General features: G+C 50.6%; 2 long non-coding RNA genes across 3 annotated transcripts; one reads left to right on the forward strand and one right to left on the reverse strand.

Annotated features, from left to right (window-relative positions):
• Positions 1 to 1,681: 1,681 nt before the first annotated feature.
• Positions 1,682 to 10,539, reverse strand: LOC136294850 (uncharacterized). Of its 2 annotated transcripts, none has more exons than XR_010722497.1 (4): positions 10,231 to 10,539; positions 7,405 to 9,313; positions 6,218 to 6,261; positions 1,682 to 2,220 (listed from the first exon to the last, which is right to left on the reverse strand). It is a non-coding gene; the product is annotated as an uncharacterized lncRNA (long non-coding RNA). The 2 variants fall into 2 exon arrangements; XR_010722498.1 differs by lacking the exon at positions 10,231 to 10,539 and adding an exon at positions 9,991 to 10,060.
• A 196-nt stretch (positions 10,540 to 10,735) lies between these two features.
• Positions 10,736 to 14,524, forward strand: LOC136294848 (uncharacterized). Its single transcript, XR_010722496.1, has 3 exons — positions 10,736 to 10,783; positions 10,896 to 11,010; positions 11,821 to 14,524. It is a non-coding gene; the product is annotated as an uncharacterized lncRNA (long non-coding RNA).
• The last annotated feature ends 755 nt before the right edge of the window (positions 14,525 to 15,279 follow it).

Consider the following 15,279-nt stretch of genomic DNA (forward strand, 5'->3'; position numbering starts at 1 on the left):
AATGCAGGTTTGAGCTCCAAGGTGGCCCTGGGCAGCGCCAGGGGCACGGGGAGTCCATCCCTGGGGACCCGTTCCCTCCCTAGCAGGACACGGAGTCCTGATCCAAAGGCTTCAGAACCTGAACGGCCGGAATTTCTGCGAGGAAGGAAAGTTCAGAGCTTTGCCCAGCGTGTCACTGGCGCTGGGATCAAGACGAAGCGAAGATCAGCCCAGCCCTAAGTAGGGGAGCAGTTTAACCCCCGGGCAGCCTCGTCCAGCCGGGATTCCCGGAGAATTTCTCAGCTTCGCACAGCCCCGTTCGCAGCAGTAGCCACGCCCTGCAAACGTCACAGAATCCCGGGAATTCTGAGCTTGGGAAACCTTCCCAGACCGCGGAGTCCCAGCCGTGCCCGATGCCCACCTTGTCCCCAGAGCTCTGAGTGCCACCTCCAGGGACGGGGATCCAAACCCCCCTGGGCACTTCCTATCCCTGAGCCCCCTTTCCATGGGGAAATTCCTGCTGCTGCCCACCCTAAGCCTCCCCTGGCCCAGCCTGGGGCCGTTCCCTGTCCTCCTGTCCCTGTTCCCTGGGAGCAGATCCCAAATCCCCCTGGCTGTCCCCTCCTGGCAGGGAGTTGTGCAGAGCCACCAGGTCCCCCCTGAGCCTCCTTTTCTCCAGGCTCAGCCCCTTTCCCAGCCCCCTCAGCCTCTCCCGGGGCTCCAGCCCCTTCCCAGCTCCCTCAGGGATTCTCCAGCCCCTTCCCAGCTCCATTCCCTGCCCTGGTCTCACTCCAGCCCCTCAGGGTCTCACCATGAAGGGTGACCCAATCCAGGGTCCACCATGGATGGGGTCTTGCCCACCTGGACTCATGTCCAGCTGCTGTCCCCAGCACCCCCAGGACCTTTCCCAGCTTTCCAGCTCATCTTTCCCAGCCTGGAGCATCCCAGGGGTTGTCGTCACCCAAATGCAGGAGCCGCTGTTGACCCCTGGACGCCACCTGGCCAGATCCACCCTCTGACCCAGACCTCGGGCAAACCCTGCTGGGGGTGGTGGGCAGGGACGTGTTCCCCAAATGCACAGCAGGGCCCCGTCCCCTGGGAGCTGGGCACGTTTCCCTCAGCTCAGTCACGTTCCCATCGGAGCGTTTCCCCACCCTCCTGGCACCGCTCGCTCCCAGAACGTGGAGCCAGGCTAAAATTAGAGGTGTTGCGAGTGCGTTATCGGGGAGGGGGAAAGAAAGAAATTGGCTGAAAAGAATGGATCTGAGCTAATTCTGGCTGGGGCTGGTTGTGTTTCCTGTCAGGGAGATTGCTCAGCACCGAGCACTGGCTCTGCTGGAGGAGCCTCTCCTGAGAAAACATTTGGTGTTTTCATTTCTCTTCCTGTTCCACCTCAGGTGGAGCAGAGATTGCCTCGGATCCTTCACCAGCAGCCCAGCAGGAAAGGCCTCCCGGGCCCTCCTGCAGCAGCGTTTAACCCCAGGACGCGACCTCCACCCAGCACGATCCCCGTGCCTCTCACCGGCGTGGACAGGAGCTTTTCCTGCTCGTAAATATTCATTCCGGAGCTGAAGAAGAGCCAGGGCACGGATCTCTCAGCCTGGCTGAGCACAGGCTGCGGCGGCAGAATTATGGATGTGGGAGAGGGGAGAGCAGCCAGGCTCCAGGGGTGACACCGATTTATTGGAAGCATAAATTTATTGAGGAAAAGAAATTTATTTTGAAAAAAAAAATTAAAAAATTATTTTTCCAATAATTTTTTTTTCCAAATTTATTGGAAAATACATGAGCCGGCGCTGTCCTCTGGGCCATCTTCACCACACCACGGATGATGGTTTCTCCTCCTCCCAAGGCCCTCTCATTATTCCAACACTCTCCCCATCCCAATTTTTCACACAAAGGGGAAAATTCTCTTTTCCCTCCCATCAGCCCTTTCTCCCCCTCATCAGCTGCCACTAAAGCTGGAACTCCTTCCTGTTCTCACTGAAGGGTCAGGCAAGTCTCTCCCAGTCTATCCAGATCTGCTCTGCTGAAATGAAGAACTTTTTTTTTCCGAGTCTATTTAAATCAAATAACCTCCTCTGGCACGAAGGTCATTTTTAACAACGAGCTCCGACGATTTTAGAACAGCATCTCCTCCTTTTCTAGCCAGGGAATCTTTATTTTAAAAAATCCGTTGGCTAAAAACTGACTGGCTGAAATTGGTAGGACGGAGACCAGCTGATAATGGTGTACAGTGACCTAGAAAAAAAAAATTCAAATTACTGCCATTTTTGTCCACAAGCAGATGAAGTACAAAACCTTGCCCAAGTTGAAGCGCACACAATGGATTCGAGGGCTGCTCGGAGTAAAGGGCACTGAGGGTGCTGGAGCTGCACTGAGGTGGCTGGTGGAGAGGAGCTCTCCGAGCCTGCTCTGCCCCCAAAACACTGAACACCTCCCCAGAACCCCTCCTTCTTAAAAATGCCATTTAATTTTTAATGCATTTAAAACGCAGCTCGTTTCGAAATGAAATTCCAGAGGATCGAAGAGATTACGTAGCTCCAAGTGCACAGGGCCCCACTGCAGCTGCACAAGGACCAGGAATGTGCCAGGAAGGTCGTGGAACCTTGGAACGGGTTCGGAGGGAACTTAAATCCCACCCTGTGCCAGCCCTGCCATGGCAGGGACACCTCCCACTGTCCAGGGACATCTCCCACTGTCCCAGGCTGCTCCAGCCCCAATGTCCAGCCTGGCCTTGGGCACCGCCAGGGATCCAGGGGCAGCCACAGCTGCTCTGGGGATTCCAGCCCAGCCCCTCCCAGGGAACAATTCCGGCCCAAAATCCCGTCTGAATCTCCCCACTTTCAGCTTAAAGCCATTCCCCGTGTCCTGTCCCTCCCTCCCTTGTCCCCAGTCCCTGTGCAGCTCTCCTGGAGCCCCTTCAGGCCCTGCCAGGGGCTCGGAGCTCTCCCTGGAGCTTCTCCTCTCCAGGTGAGCGCCCCCAGCTCTCTCTCCCAGCCTCTCCATCCCTCTGACCAAGCAGCTCCACATCCTTCCTGTGCCGGGGAGCAGAATCATCAGGCAACGTTAATTAAATGTAATTAAAGAGTTCGCGATTTCCTTCCCCGGGGCCACGGGGTGAGGAAGAGGAAGCACCAAACCCCTCGTTCCCTCCTGGCCCCGGCCTCCCTCACCCTTCTCCTTGCTGGGGACCAAGGAGGGACCCCAGGGTGGCTTCACCTCCTCTGCCATCCCTGCTGCCCCAGGTGAGCTCAGGACAGAGCCCAGGCCATTCCAAGGTCAGCCTTTACCCGTGGAAGTGGCACCTGCCCTAAAACTCGTCCAGGGCACAGCTCAGCTTCCAGAGGCAGAAAAACAGGGATGGAGGAGCCCCTCCCACAGCCCTCATCCTGTTTGTTCTGAGCCCGGCTGGGTTTTCTCTAGGGTTTCGGTTCAGTTTGGGGTTGGTTTTTGTTTCGTTCCTACTCGAGCTCCTGCTCCAATCCCAGCCTGCCCAGGACTCCTGGATCTCAAGGACGTTTCAATTACCTTTCCCCACAGCCTCTGGCTTCTTCCCAGACTTCCAGGAAGGATTCCACAGCACTCCAGAGCCTGCAGGGCGTTTGGCCAGGGGTCACACACAGCAGCTCCAGCCTCTGTCTGCTCCTGAGCACCACTGCACCAGCCCTCTCCCTGAGCAGGCAGCCTCCCCAGGCGAGATATTTTTGGGATTCAAACCTCTGCCGAGGGGAATCTGGGATGATCCATTCCTCACAGCAGAGCCCAAACCACCTTTTCACAAACAGCAGCTTTAATTTTCTGAAATGACACCCGAGGACTCAGAGAGTTCCTAAGTTCTCCTGGGGAAAAAAAAAGGGCCTCACCTCACATTACCCCATGGGGACAAAGCAGCACTAAAGCACCAAATCCTGGGAAATTTTAGATTCCCAAAGCCTGGGAAGCTGGAGAAGCAGCGCTGCTGCTCCACGCAAATCTGGATGCCGCGGTGCTGATGCCCTGACAGGAAAACTGCGCGAACGCTCCCCACCATCATCCCGCTGTCAGTCAGCCGCATCCCACAGACACAGCCCTGCCCACTCCTCCAGCTGCTCCCGGGAACGAACTTCTGGGGATTAGGGAAACAACACCACCACCGTGCGGCCGGCACCGAGGACAGAAGGCAGGGAAGGAGCGCTGGATCCCTTCCCTCAGTCACAAATCCTGCTGCGGATTCCCGAATCCGCTTGTGGAAACAGGATAAATCCCGAGGACAGAAGGCAGGGAAGGAGCGCTGCATCCCATCCCTCAGTCACAAATCCTGCTGCGGATTCCCGAATCCACCTGTGGAACGCGAGGATAAATGCCGAGGGCCGCCCTTCGCTCCCGTCCCACCCCAAACCCGGGGCCATGGATTCTGCTCTCGCTCTCTGGGTTGCCCTGGAGCTGTTCCCAACCCTCCTTTTCCAGCTGGATTCAAACCCATGGATATCCTGCAAAGGCGAATCTTGAACCCTCAGAATTGCCGAGGTTGCTGGGAATAAATCCTCCAAAGGATGAAAACCTGTGGACTTCAGGACAGATACGAGTTCAAACGGGCTGAACTTTTTTTCCAAGAATTATGCGGAATCTGAGCTTCCATTAGCTGGTGTTTGTATTCCCAGAGCACTAAAAGCAAGGTGGATTCTGGCTTGGTCATTTTTAAGCTTATTTTTTTTCTCACCAGAGGGTTTTAGCATTAATAAAGTAAATGTGCGTCGTGTAAAGAATATCATCTAATAACCACAAAAGCTCCTAACGTGGAAAGCTGCATTGCTCTTTTCCTCATTTTGAGATGGTGGAATAGATAACGAAGGTGTCGGTTGCAGGGATTTGCAGCTACAACTGCCGGCAATTGATCCGCACAGCATTCTTCTCTCTCTTTTCTTTTTTTCCCCTATTTTTTTTTAGCATTAACCTGTAAGCAATGGGATTTTAACGCGGTGACACGGACAGCTTCAAGCTGGCAGAGGTCACTCCTCAAGGATTTCAGCCTGCAGGAACCTGCTGGTTTTTTAACGGGACACACACCCGCAGAGTCCGCCTGCGGCTTTGGGGAAAAGGGGGAAAACAAACCCCTACGCTCCTAAACAAACCCCAGGGGGGCTGTGAGGCGGCAGCAGGGATGGGCTGTGCCCCCGGGGATGCAGAATTCCAGACTGGGTTGGGTTGGGAGGGACCTGAAATCCCATTCCATGGGCAGGGACACCTCCCACCATCCCAGGATGCTCCAACTCCATCCAGGCTGCAGCTACACAAGAACCACGAGTGTGCCAGGAAGATCATGGAACCTTGGAATTGGTTCAGAGGGAACTTAAATCCCACCCAGTGCCACCCCGGCCCTGGCAGGGACACCCCCCGCTGTCCCAGGCTGCTCCAACCCCAATGCCCAACCTGGCCTTGGACACTTCCAGGGAAGTTCCAGAAGCTACAGCTGCTCCGGGAATTCCATCCCAGCCCCTCTCCACCCTCACAGCCAGGAATTCCTTCCCCACATCCCATCCATCCCTGCCCTCTGGCACTGGGCAGCCATTCCTGGGACACATTCCAGCGTCCTGGCACTCTCTGCCCTCTCCCTCCTTTTTAAAGCCTCAGCTGGTTTGGATTTTGGTCCCCCTTTTCCAGGTAAAATCCAGAATATTTCCAAAGCTTTCCCTCAAATTGCGTCCCATGGACGGGATGGGATGCACAGCAAGAAGGGAAGCGGTTAGAAAATCAAACTTCCCAGACACCTGCAGGGATCTGCAGCATTTGAAAAGACCACAGACTATTCCCAAGGACAAAGTGCTTCGTGTCTGCATTCTCCTCCTGCTTTTCCAAGTTCTTTGGATCTTCCTTTCGAGTAGCTCAAGAGAAAACTGGATTTCCATTTTTTCCCCCAACAGTGCAGCCTCAGCCACGGAACAGCCGCGGAAACAGCAGCAGTTCCTTCCATCCTGAACTGTCTAAGGCCAAAAACCTCAGCACGGGCAAGGACAGCAACAGGCACTGAGAAATCCATAAAATATCCAAATAACAGCTTTTGAAATCTAAAATTTGCAACTAAAACGATTCGTGAACGTAAACAAACATCCATGGAATTTCCTCCTGTTTGGTCCAGGTAGATCCCAGGGGTTTAGGATCCCACAGCACAGAAGGAAGTGCCCCGGTACAGGAAATGTCCAGCTTTAATATCCCTCCGAGCCAGCAAAGAGGTTGTGTGACTGCAAAACCTGCTCACCCCAGCTGGACTCCTTTAGGCACTGCAGGAAATCTAGGAAAATCCTAGGAAAAACAAAAAACAAATCTCAGTAACTTCAGTAAAATCTGAGCCAGGCGTCCTCTCCCTGCCAGCATTCCTGGCGTTCAACATTCCTCCCACCCCAGGAACACCTGCATCCCAGGGAACAAGGGAAGCCACGGAGGTAAAAGGCCGGGAAAGAGGGACGATATTCCCATTTCCTCCCAAACAGCGGCACAATCCGAGCCCTCGCAGCATTCCCATTTTTCCTGGCCCGTCCTGAGAGCGGGAATTGAGAGCGCACAGCTCCGCATTCCAACGCGATCCCATCCTTCGAGCGAGGGGCTCCCCATCGCTGCCCTCTGGAATTTTTCTATGGATTCTGGCCACGTGGGCGCCACAAACCGACGATTTAGTGACAAAAACTGTTTGGAGTGAACCGATTGAGAGGAGGGCGAGGGGAAATGAGGCTGGAGCGGAGCAGCAGCTGCTCCACTTTTGGGGAATAATGGAGCTGATGAACTCCTTTGTGAGGGAACCGGGCACAGCTGCAGCTCCCGGGGAAAACAAAGGCACAAAAGGCTCCTTCTCCAGCCCAGAGCCCTAAATTGCTCAGAGCTGGCCTTGGGGGGGGGGGTCTTTTGGGGTTTTATTTTTCATTAACTTACTTTGGGGGACAGGGAGGAAACTTCTCCATCTGAAGGAACTGCCTTTTTTTTTTTTTTTTTTTTTTTTCCTAAAAAAACCCCATTTTTTTTCCTAAAAATACAGGAGTAATCCCATTGAATCCCATAAAACCATGTCAAACCGGCACCTTAAAGGCAAATTTTCTAAAGAAGTGCCAGAGATCAAAACTCTCTGCGTCCAAAGTCTAGCTATCAAATAATCAGAGCAAAATTCACTTGTTGTTACCACAATTTGCACCTTCCCTTCTAAAAATTATCTCTAGAGTGGTTGTCACTCCAAGAGAGTCGCACCCTATTTATCCCAGCTCCCAGGAAAAAAAAAAAAATCTGATTAATCCCCATGGAGTTGGCTGGTCTCCCTCTATTTCTTTTTCCTTGGAAAGTCAAAAGATGCCTCAGACTTCCCGGATGGATAACGGAGGCATTTCCAGCTTTTCATTCCATCCTGAACTTTCCAAGGCAAAAAAAAAAAACAAACAAAAAAAACAAAACAAAACCAACCTCAGCAGAGGCACTGAGAAGTCCATAAAATATCCAAACAACAGCTTTCAAAATCTAAAACTTGCAACAAAGACGATCCATAAATGTAAATGAATATCCACGGAATTTCCTCCTGTTTGGTCCAGGCAGATCCGAGGGTTTAGGATCCCACAGCACAGAAGGAAGTGCTCCCGGTACGGGGAATATTCAGCTTTAACATCCCTCCAAGCCGGCAAAAAGCAAACCTCAGCTGAATCTCTTCACCACACTGAAGAGCCACTGTTTAATTAAATCTTAAGCCAAATGACTGGGGGGGGGAAGCACAAGTTAATTAACACATCATGACACAAAACATAAAAACCCTGGCACAGGGGCATCAATAATAAACCAAAGGCGAAGCAGAAGGGTTTAGGACTGGCTCAAGGACCTGGATTAATTAGGAGTGTCTGAAGCCAGGGCTGCTCACATCCCTCCAGCCAGGGATGCAGACACTTAGCCCAGATCAATATTAACCTCAGGTGGAGCAGCTCAAATCCATATTTTTCTGACATTTTTTTTGTGCTCAGCGCCTTTGAACCCCACGAAAAACCAGCCAGGTTTCCATCAAACCTCCGGCCAGCAGGATGGCTGCAAAGCAGGGGGTTGTTAATTATAGATTAGACGTTCCTGCAAGGCTTTGAAACCAGCCCGAGCAAACCAAGCTCAGGATTCCTGAGCACCCAAAGATCACACACGCTTGAATTGTTGGGATGGACCGAACACCTCGTGAACTTTCTCTTGCAAAAAATGCTCTTTGTGCACATCACCCTATAATAAATTAATGTTTGTGTCACACTACAGCAGCTCCACATGTTGTTACACACAATCCTCTCGTCCCCTTGACAGGATTGTTTGTCTCTTATCTTCGATAATAATAATAATAATAACATTAATAATAACAATAATAATAACAATAATAATAATAATAACAACAATAAATAGCAGGCTGTGAGCTGATTGTTATTTCCACACTGAATGTCCCCAACGTTCCTCCTCGACGTATTTATTCAGCCCAAAATTCACACTCTAATGGGTATTTACACCCTTCGAGTCGGAAAAGGCAGATAAATCCAACGCCCACAAGGTTAAGGGATTTACAGTGGTAAAAATTGTCGTATTATTCACGACTTCAAGGTTTTTCTTTATGATTTTACGAACCAGCTGCACATTTGTGTGGTTTTACAAAGCACCCTAGAAGAGCTACTCAGAAATTCGTATGAGAGGAACAGAACCAAGAGCAGTGAGCGAATTAAAGAATATTTTCCTGCCGGGAATCACAGCGGATTTGCAGCGTGGGGGTCACTCCTTGGAGGGCTCTGCCAGGAGCACCCACAGGGAGCTGGGACAGACAATTCCCTTTTTCTCCTCGGGGGTTGTTTCTATGCCCCAGCAGCCCGGGGCAGGTGGATAAACACCGAGCAGAGGGTGGGGATGGAGGGGCAGCTCAGGGGTCTCTCCTCATCCCATCGGCGCAGCAGGAGGGGCTGGGAATGCCCTTCACAGGAAAATTCAGTGGGAAAAGGAGTCAGGTGGGACAAGGAGCTGATCCATCCCCACTCCGGGGAAAGGGAATAACGCCGTGCTCAGCTGGAGAGGGGACAGGAGTGCGGAATTCCTCAGCCTGGGAGGTGTCCTCAGCTGTCCCTCCCACACCGACCCTCCTGAAACTCCGTCACTGTCCAAGCACGGCTCGAAAAAAGCACCAAATCAGCTGAAATGCTGGGAGCTGGTAAATTCCACAGAACTGTTTTTCTAAGAGATAAAACCCCCCCGCTCTTTCTTGTAAAGAAACGCTGGTGACTGCCGCGGTTTGGCTCCAGTGTGCGTTTCCCCCCAGGCGCATCCAGCCCGGACCGGGCTCCTTGTCTACAGGATGTTGCACTTCTGAAGTCTGTACCACGCATTTAAAAAAAAAAAAAAAAACAACAAAATTAAAATCCAGCCCTCGCTCTTCGGCACTCTGAAAAAACGACGCACAATGTTTTTTTGGGGGGGAGAAGGGATTGAAATGCACAGCTGAGCTCTTCCCTCCTTCCCTCAGCGCCACGAGGAGAGCCGGGAGTTGAGGACTCTCATCCTTCAGCTGCTGCACACTTTTGATTTGTTGTTTGGCTCGTTTCATTTCACTCCCAACCGGGCTTTACCTGCGAGTGGAGAAGCTGTTGCCCAAAAAAAAAATCAAAATTTAAAGAGGTGAGCGCGAAGGAACTTTGTGAACAGTGCCCCACCGTGGGTGGATGCCTGGGCTGCTGTTTGTACGTCGGGAGCAAAGGAAAGCAAGCCCGGAGCACAAGGAAAACTCATTGTACAGCCAGATAAACTGGATCGAAGAGTATTTTTGGGGACCTGAGGGTGCTCTCAATCATTTTTAAGGCTGCCTGTGCTTCCAGTTGGCTGCATCTCCTCATGGCTGTACTGGGATAAAAATCCACAGCTCCTGTCCCTGTGGAGTTATTTCCTTAAAGCAGGGAAAGAGCAGGAGGAGAGTTGAAATTCGAGAATTCCAGTTCTTGCCCTCCAGGAAGGACATGGAAACACTCGAGGCTGCACTGGGACGATGCTGCTTACCGGAGACCGAGGAGAAGGAATGTTTGGGTTGGAAAAACCCTCTGAGCCCACGGAGCCCAACCATTCCCAGCACTGCCCCGTGTCCCCAAGCACCACATCCACGTGGCTTTTAAATCCTCCGGGGTTGGGGACTCCTGTACTGCTGTTCCCATGAGGAAATTTCCCCAATATCCAAGCCAAACCTCCCTGGTGACATCCCCCAGAGCCCTGCAGTTCTCCCTGTCCCTGCCACCTCCTCACTTGTTCCAGCAGAAGGAGTTGGGTGACATCCTTTGGGAGCAGCAGGTTGGATGGAAGCACACCCAGAGTCACGTTTTTGAACGACCGGAGAGGAGTCTGGGAACTGCTCCAGAGTGAAACAGTCGCAGTCATCACTTTCTGCAGGCTTTACCCGGAGAGGTTTCCCTGGGATAATCAACAAATCGATCCAAACTCCTGCCCAGGTGCACAGTCTGGGTCAGGGGGGAAAAAAAAAAAATCAATCCCACTTTCAACTCAGTGTGGTTAGAAAGGAAAACAGGAGGGGAGATGCTGTAAAGTCTCAGTGATGGGAAGGATTTCAATCTAAATTAAAGCCTCAAGTTTTTAATCTGATATACATTGTTCTTATTCTAATCATTAATTCTGGAATCGTGACTTGTTCCCAGCAGGTGCTGCAGCTCCCACACCTGAGAGGAGTTACCAGGGCCAGCTCTGCTTGGCACCTACAAATACTTTTTGCAAAGACATAAAAGCAGCAGAGCCATCCCTCCCAAACGTTGGTTATTTACTGAGGAAGCTGCTCTCAAGCCAGGTTTGTGCATTTTGCTGATTTTGGCTTTTTATTTCTATTTTTTTTTCCCTGGCTGCAGCCACCCATTGCTCCACTTCCCCTGTGATGATGCTGTTGTATTTTCTCCCTGCAGGAAGGGCTTGGCTTTCCTTAGGACCAAGCTTGACATATTTGAGTGACTTTATTGGCTATGAAGGAAGTGTCAGTGGTGTGGCTGAAGTGTCTGAGCTGTGGATGGCTGAATTAAGGTGAAATAAAGCATTTTTGGAGCCAGGATCTGTGTGGGAGCAGCCCTGGGCACCCTGGGAATGGGATCCCAGTTCTCCCAGCACAGCTCAGTGTTTGTGCTGCTGCTGCAGGGTTTGGGCACAAGGGCTGGTTCCTGTCACTACTCTCAGGTCTTTCCTTTCTTTCTCTCTTTCCTTTCTCTCTTTCCTTTCTCTCTTTCCTTTCTCTCTTTCCTTCTTTTCTTTCCTTCTTTTCTTTCCTTCTTTTCTTTCCTTCCTTTCTTTCCTTCCTTTCTTTCCTTCTTTTCTTTCCTTCCTTTCTTTCCTTCCTTTCTTTCCTTCCTTTCTTTCCTTCCTTTCTTTCCTTCCTTTCTTTCCTTCCTTTCTTTCCTTCCTTTCTTTCCTTCCTTTCTTTCCTTCCTTTCTTTCCTTCCTTTCTTTCCTTCCTTTCTTTCCTTCCTTTCTTTCCTTCCTTTCTTTCCTTCCTTTCTTTCCTTCCTTTCTTTCCTTCCTTTCTTTCCTTCCTTTCTTTCCTTCCTTTCTTTCCTTCCTTTCTTTCCTTCCTTTCTTTCCTTCCTTTCTTTCCTTCCTTTCTTTCCATCTCTTTCCATCTCTTTCCATCTCTTTCCATCTCTTTCCATCTCTTTCCATCTCTTTCCTTTCCTTCCATCTCTTTCCATCTCTTTCCTCACCCATCAGCTCAGCTCAAAATCTTGATTGAGGCCACATCTCCGGTGGCTTCAGCTCACTCTGTGAACAGGTCTGGTTTGGGTATGGCACTGTCCCAGTTGGTGGCTTTGGCAGTAATTGGTGCTGTGACGTGTTTTACAGGAGCTGCGACGGGAACATTGCCAGGCTGGTGGCTCCTGCAGGGCTTGGCCACAAATCTGGACTAGCAGGAAGAGCCTGGATAGAATTAATGGTGATGTGTTTGTCTGTGGCAAAAGGGGCAGTGAGGGCAGAGAGAAGATAACCGGGAAGATAACAAGGAAGGCCCGGAAGCTTCATAGCACTCACACTTAATAGTGCTTAAGTTCTACCTTAAACCCAACAATTTAACAAAGGAACCACACTTGACTTACAGCTCACTTAACTTAACAGCTTAATAATGGAACGGAAGAGTGACACTCAACAGCTCTCGACGCAACTTGGGAAATCAAAGTCGAACTGAGCAACTGTGCAGAGAGCAACACGTGGCAGCTTTTCACTCAGCTGATAACTCACCACGAAACCTCACTCACGGGCTGAACTCGGCGAGGTGCCTGAGCTGCCCAAACCCCTCCGAGAGCAGCGCTTCTGCCAGCCTGGCCCCGGCACAGGCTCCATGTGGGCACAGGCAGGCCGTGGGAGAAGCCCGTGAGGAATTCCCCTGCAAGGCAGGGAAATGCTCGCTTTGGGATGCTTCGGTGTCTCCCCGGCGGCTCAGCCCTCCAGCAGGGAGGGGCTCAGCCCAGGACTCGTTGTTTTTTTGGGGCTCCCCTGAGGGCAGCAAACAGGAGAGTTCCTGGCTGGGAGAGGGCCCAGGAGAGCTCCAGGGGCTCCTTTTGGAGCTCTGTTTGTGGGGCCCCAAGAGAGGGGCTTTGGTCACACCAATGTTTCCTCCTGGCCACACTTCCATTGACAGGGTGAGAACAGGGATGTCGTGCTGTGTGGGCAAGAAAATCAGTTCCCAGGGCTGCTCCTAAAGAAACCAGGAGCTCGTTGGACCGGGCTTGTGACCAGCTCCAGAGGGGCTGGGCCCAGGGGCTGCTCAGCGAGGCCCAACGAGCATTTCTGAGGTGGTGGTGCTGCCTGGAAAAGGGGGATGCCGCCCCACAACCCACCCGGTGACTAAAGCCAACTTCCCCTGCCCCACTGAGTGGCTGTGGGGTCACCTCTGGCCTCTCTGCCTACAGGTGGAGATTTGATTATGATCCCGTTATAAAGGGAGGGACATTTTTGATCAGGTTCCGTTGCGATGGAACAATGTTTCGTGTGCAATGTTACATGTGATGGAACAACGTGATAGGTGGATATCAGGTCTGCTGACACCCACCCTCCAACAGTCAGGGCAACATTTAACACAGAGAAGAATAAGACAAAGTTAAAAGGGGATGCAGTGTCAGATGTGGAATTCCTCTCGTGGTTGGTGACCACCTGAACAAAAGGTCCCACCACTGATGCTCTCCATCTCCTCTCATTTTGCAAGACAGGGTGTGTTTCTCCTGCTTCCTGATGAACAATGATTAGAGCTCTGTTTCCATTGCTTCAGACACATTCCAGTAGTTGACACTGGTCATGCTGCAGGAATTTTTTCCGCATTGCCAAGGAAAATTATTTATTTAATAATAAAATTGTTTATTCCAACGGGAGCGAGGAGTAAGCCTTGATGGGATGTGTACGTAGATTGCAGTAATCCCGGGGCTGTGACAGGAGTGGAATTGTTCAAGTTGTATCCCCTATTTATTACAAACACAGCTTTTTGAGTGATTGCCTATTCCATGAGTGTGGGATCACGAAGAGTCCTCGTACAAACACGGCCCTTTCCGCCATATATAAGCACAGTTTCAGGAGTTTCAGCAGACGGATTTCAAAATGATCAACGTTCTGCTCGGTGTCGAGGCAAACGTTTTGGGCCTCGATAGTGCTGCTTTCACCAACAAATCCCAGTTATTCCCACACGATGCACGCAGAAACAGTTTGCCGCTCATGCTGGATTTCCCCTGGGATTTCAGTGGGCAGTGCACCTTCACAGCCCTCCCCTAGAACTGCTGCTGCACTGGGGTGTATCCGCAGCTGGGAGTGAGAGGTGCTGGCTTGGGCTGCACCCAGAGCATCCCCTTGTTGCTCTGGTCTTTTTCAGCCTTCCGACGTTTGTGTTTTTGAGGTGGAGTTTCTCACAGGTTTTCATGTGAACAAAAGTGATGTGATCATAAACTGTTCTTCCTGTTTATCGTTCCTCTCTGGAGGAGGGACAGTTGATGGACTTCTAGTTTGACCCGTGTGGCTGGAGAGGTGGCAACCTCATCATCCAACCCACGGTCCTAGTCCAAAATCTGTATAAATCAAAGCAGGAAAATGAACTTCCCTCTTTTTGCCCTGACGACTGACTGGGTGTGTGTCCTTCATTTCATGTCCTGGCAGTGGTTTCAGTGTGATGCTCACAGAGCAGCTTCTCCCAGCACCTGCCCTGTTCCTCCAAGGAGGTCTGCTGGAACCCGAGGGAGTGAACTCAGGGCTTGGAGGTTATTTCACATATTGCAGTGAACGTTCCAAATTCTCTGCCAAATTCTCCTCATTGGGTGGGATTCCTAAATTCGTACAATTATTGCTGCCTTCGTTAGTGTGGTGGTTTAGCATGAATGTGACATTTTTCACATGAAAAGCTTTTCATAAGAAAAGCTACATGATAGAAGAAGTTCCACAATTGCAAAAGTTCCCCGGGCAGGCTGCATTTGTGTAAGCTGGAAACCACAAGTAGACTATTTCTCTCGTGGAAAGTTACCAAACAACAAAAGAGACCTCTCTCTCTCAAAGGCTCAATGGAAATTTTATAAGTAATACTGACTTAAGGTTCTGAGTTTTGCCTCTTTACGTTGTTTGTAAAAAAGAAACAGATTTGTAGTGAGAGAAGAGGTTAATTTAAAGATCCATTTGTGGGGTTTTTTTCCCTTTTCCTTTGCTTCTCTTAGTGTGTGTTAATAATATCAATCTGTTTATCTTAAGTAGAGGCCTGTTTTGCCTTTTTCTCCCAAAATCCTATCTCTCAGTGAGCAAACAAAATTCGGTAAATGTGAAACCACCACATAAATAGTGCTGAAACCCGGGATGAACAAACCAAAGCCACAACATTAATTGGTGCATTGGCCAGGAAACAAATGAAATTTTATGCGAACTGTAGAATGAGATAAGGTAGGAGAGTTTAAAGGCAAAGCAAGTATCAGTAATAAGTATAATGGCAGCAAAATATCCAGGGGTGGAATAGTTTATTGTTTAAGTAGATAAGAGTTGTGTGTTGTATGTTGAATGCAATTTTGACCATGATTTTCAGCCTGTGCCCTCCAGAGTGGAGAGGTGGAAAGATGTGGTGGTTTAGCATGAATGTGAAGGGTTGGGTTTTTTTTCCCTAAGGAATTTATAGTGCACAGCTGTTAGCAGAATGAAAAGGAAGGGAAACAGACAGGAGAAGGGAGGGTCTCCCTCCCGTGGGTCAGGCTTGGCGATGCTCGTGTCCAGTCTGGTTCGTGCTGCTGCTGAGGAGAAGACCTTCACCTACAGTGGAGATGTGCTGGCATTGTCCCCAGCATTAGT

The sequence above is a fragment of the Chamaea fasciata genome, unplaced genomic scaffold (genome assembly GCF_029207755.1).
Source record: "Chamaea fasciata isolate MVZ Bird 193981 ecotype frontalis unplaced genomic scaffold, bChaFas1.0.hap1 SCAF_10, whole genome shotgun sequence".
Lineage (NCBI taxonomy): Eukaryota > Metazoa > Chordata > Aves > Passeriformes > Sylviidae > Chamaea > Chamaea fasciata.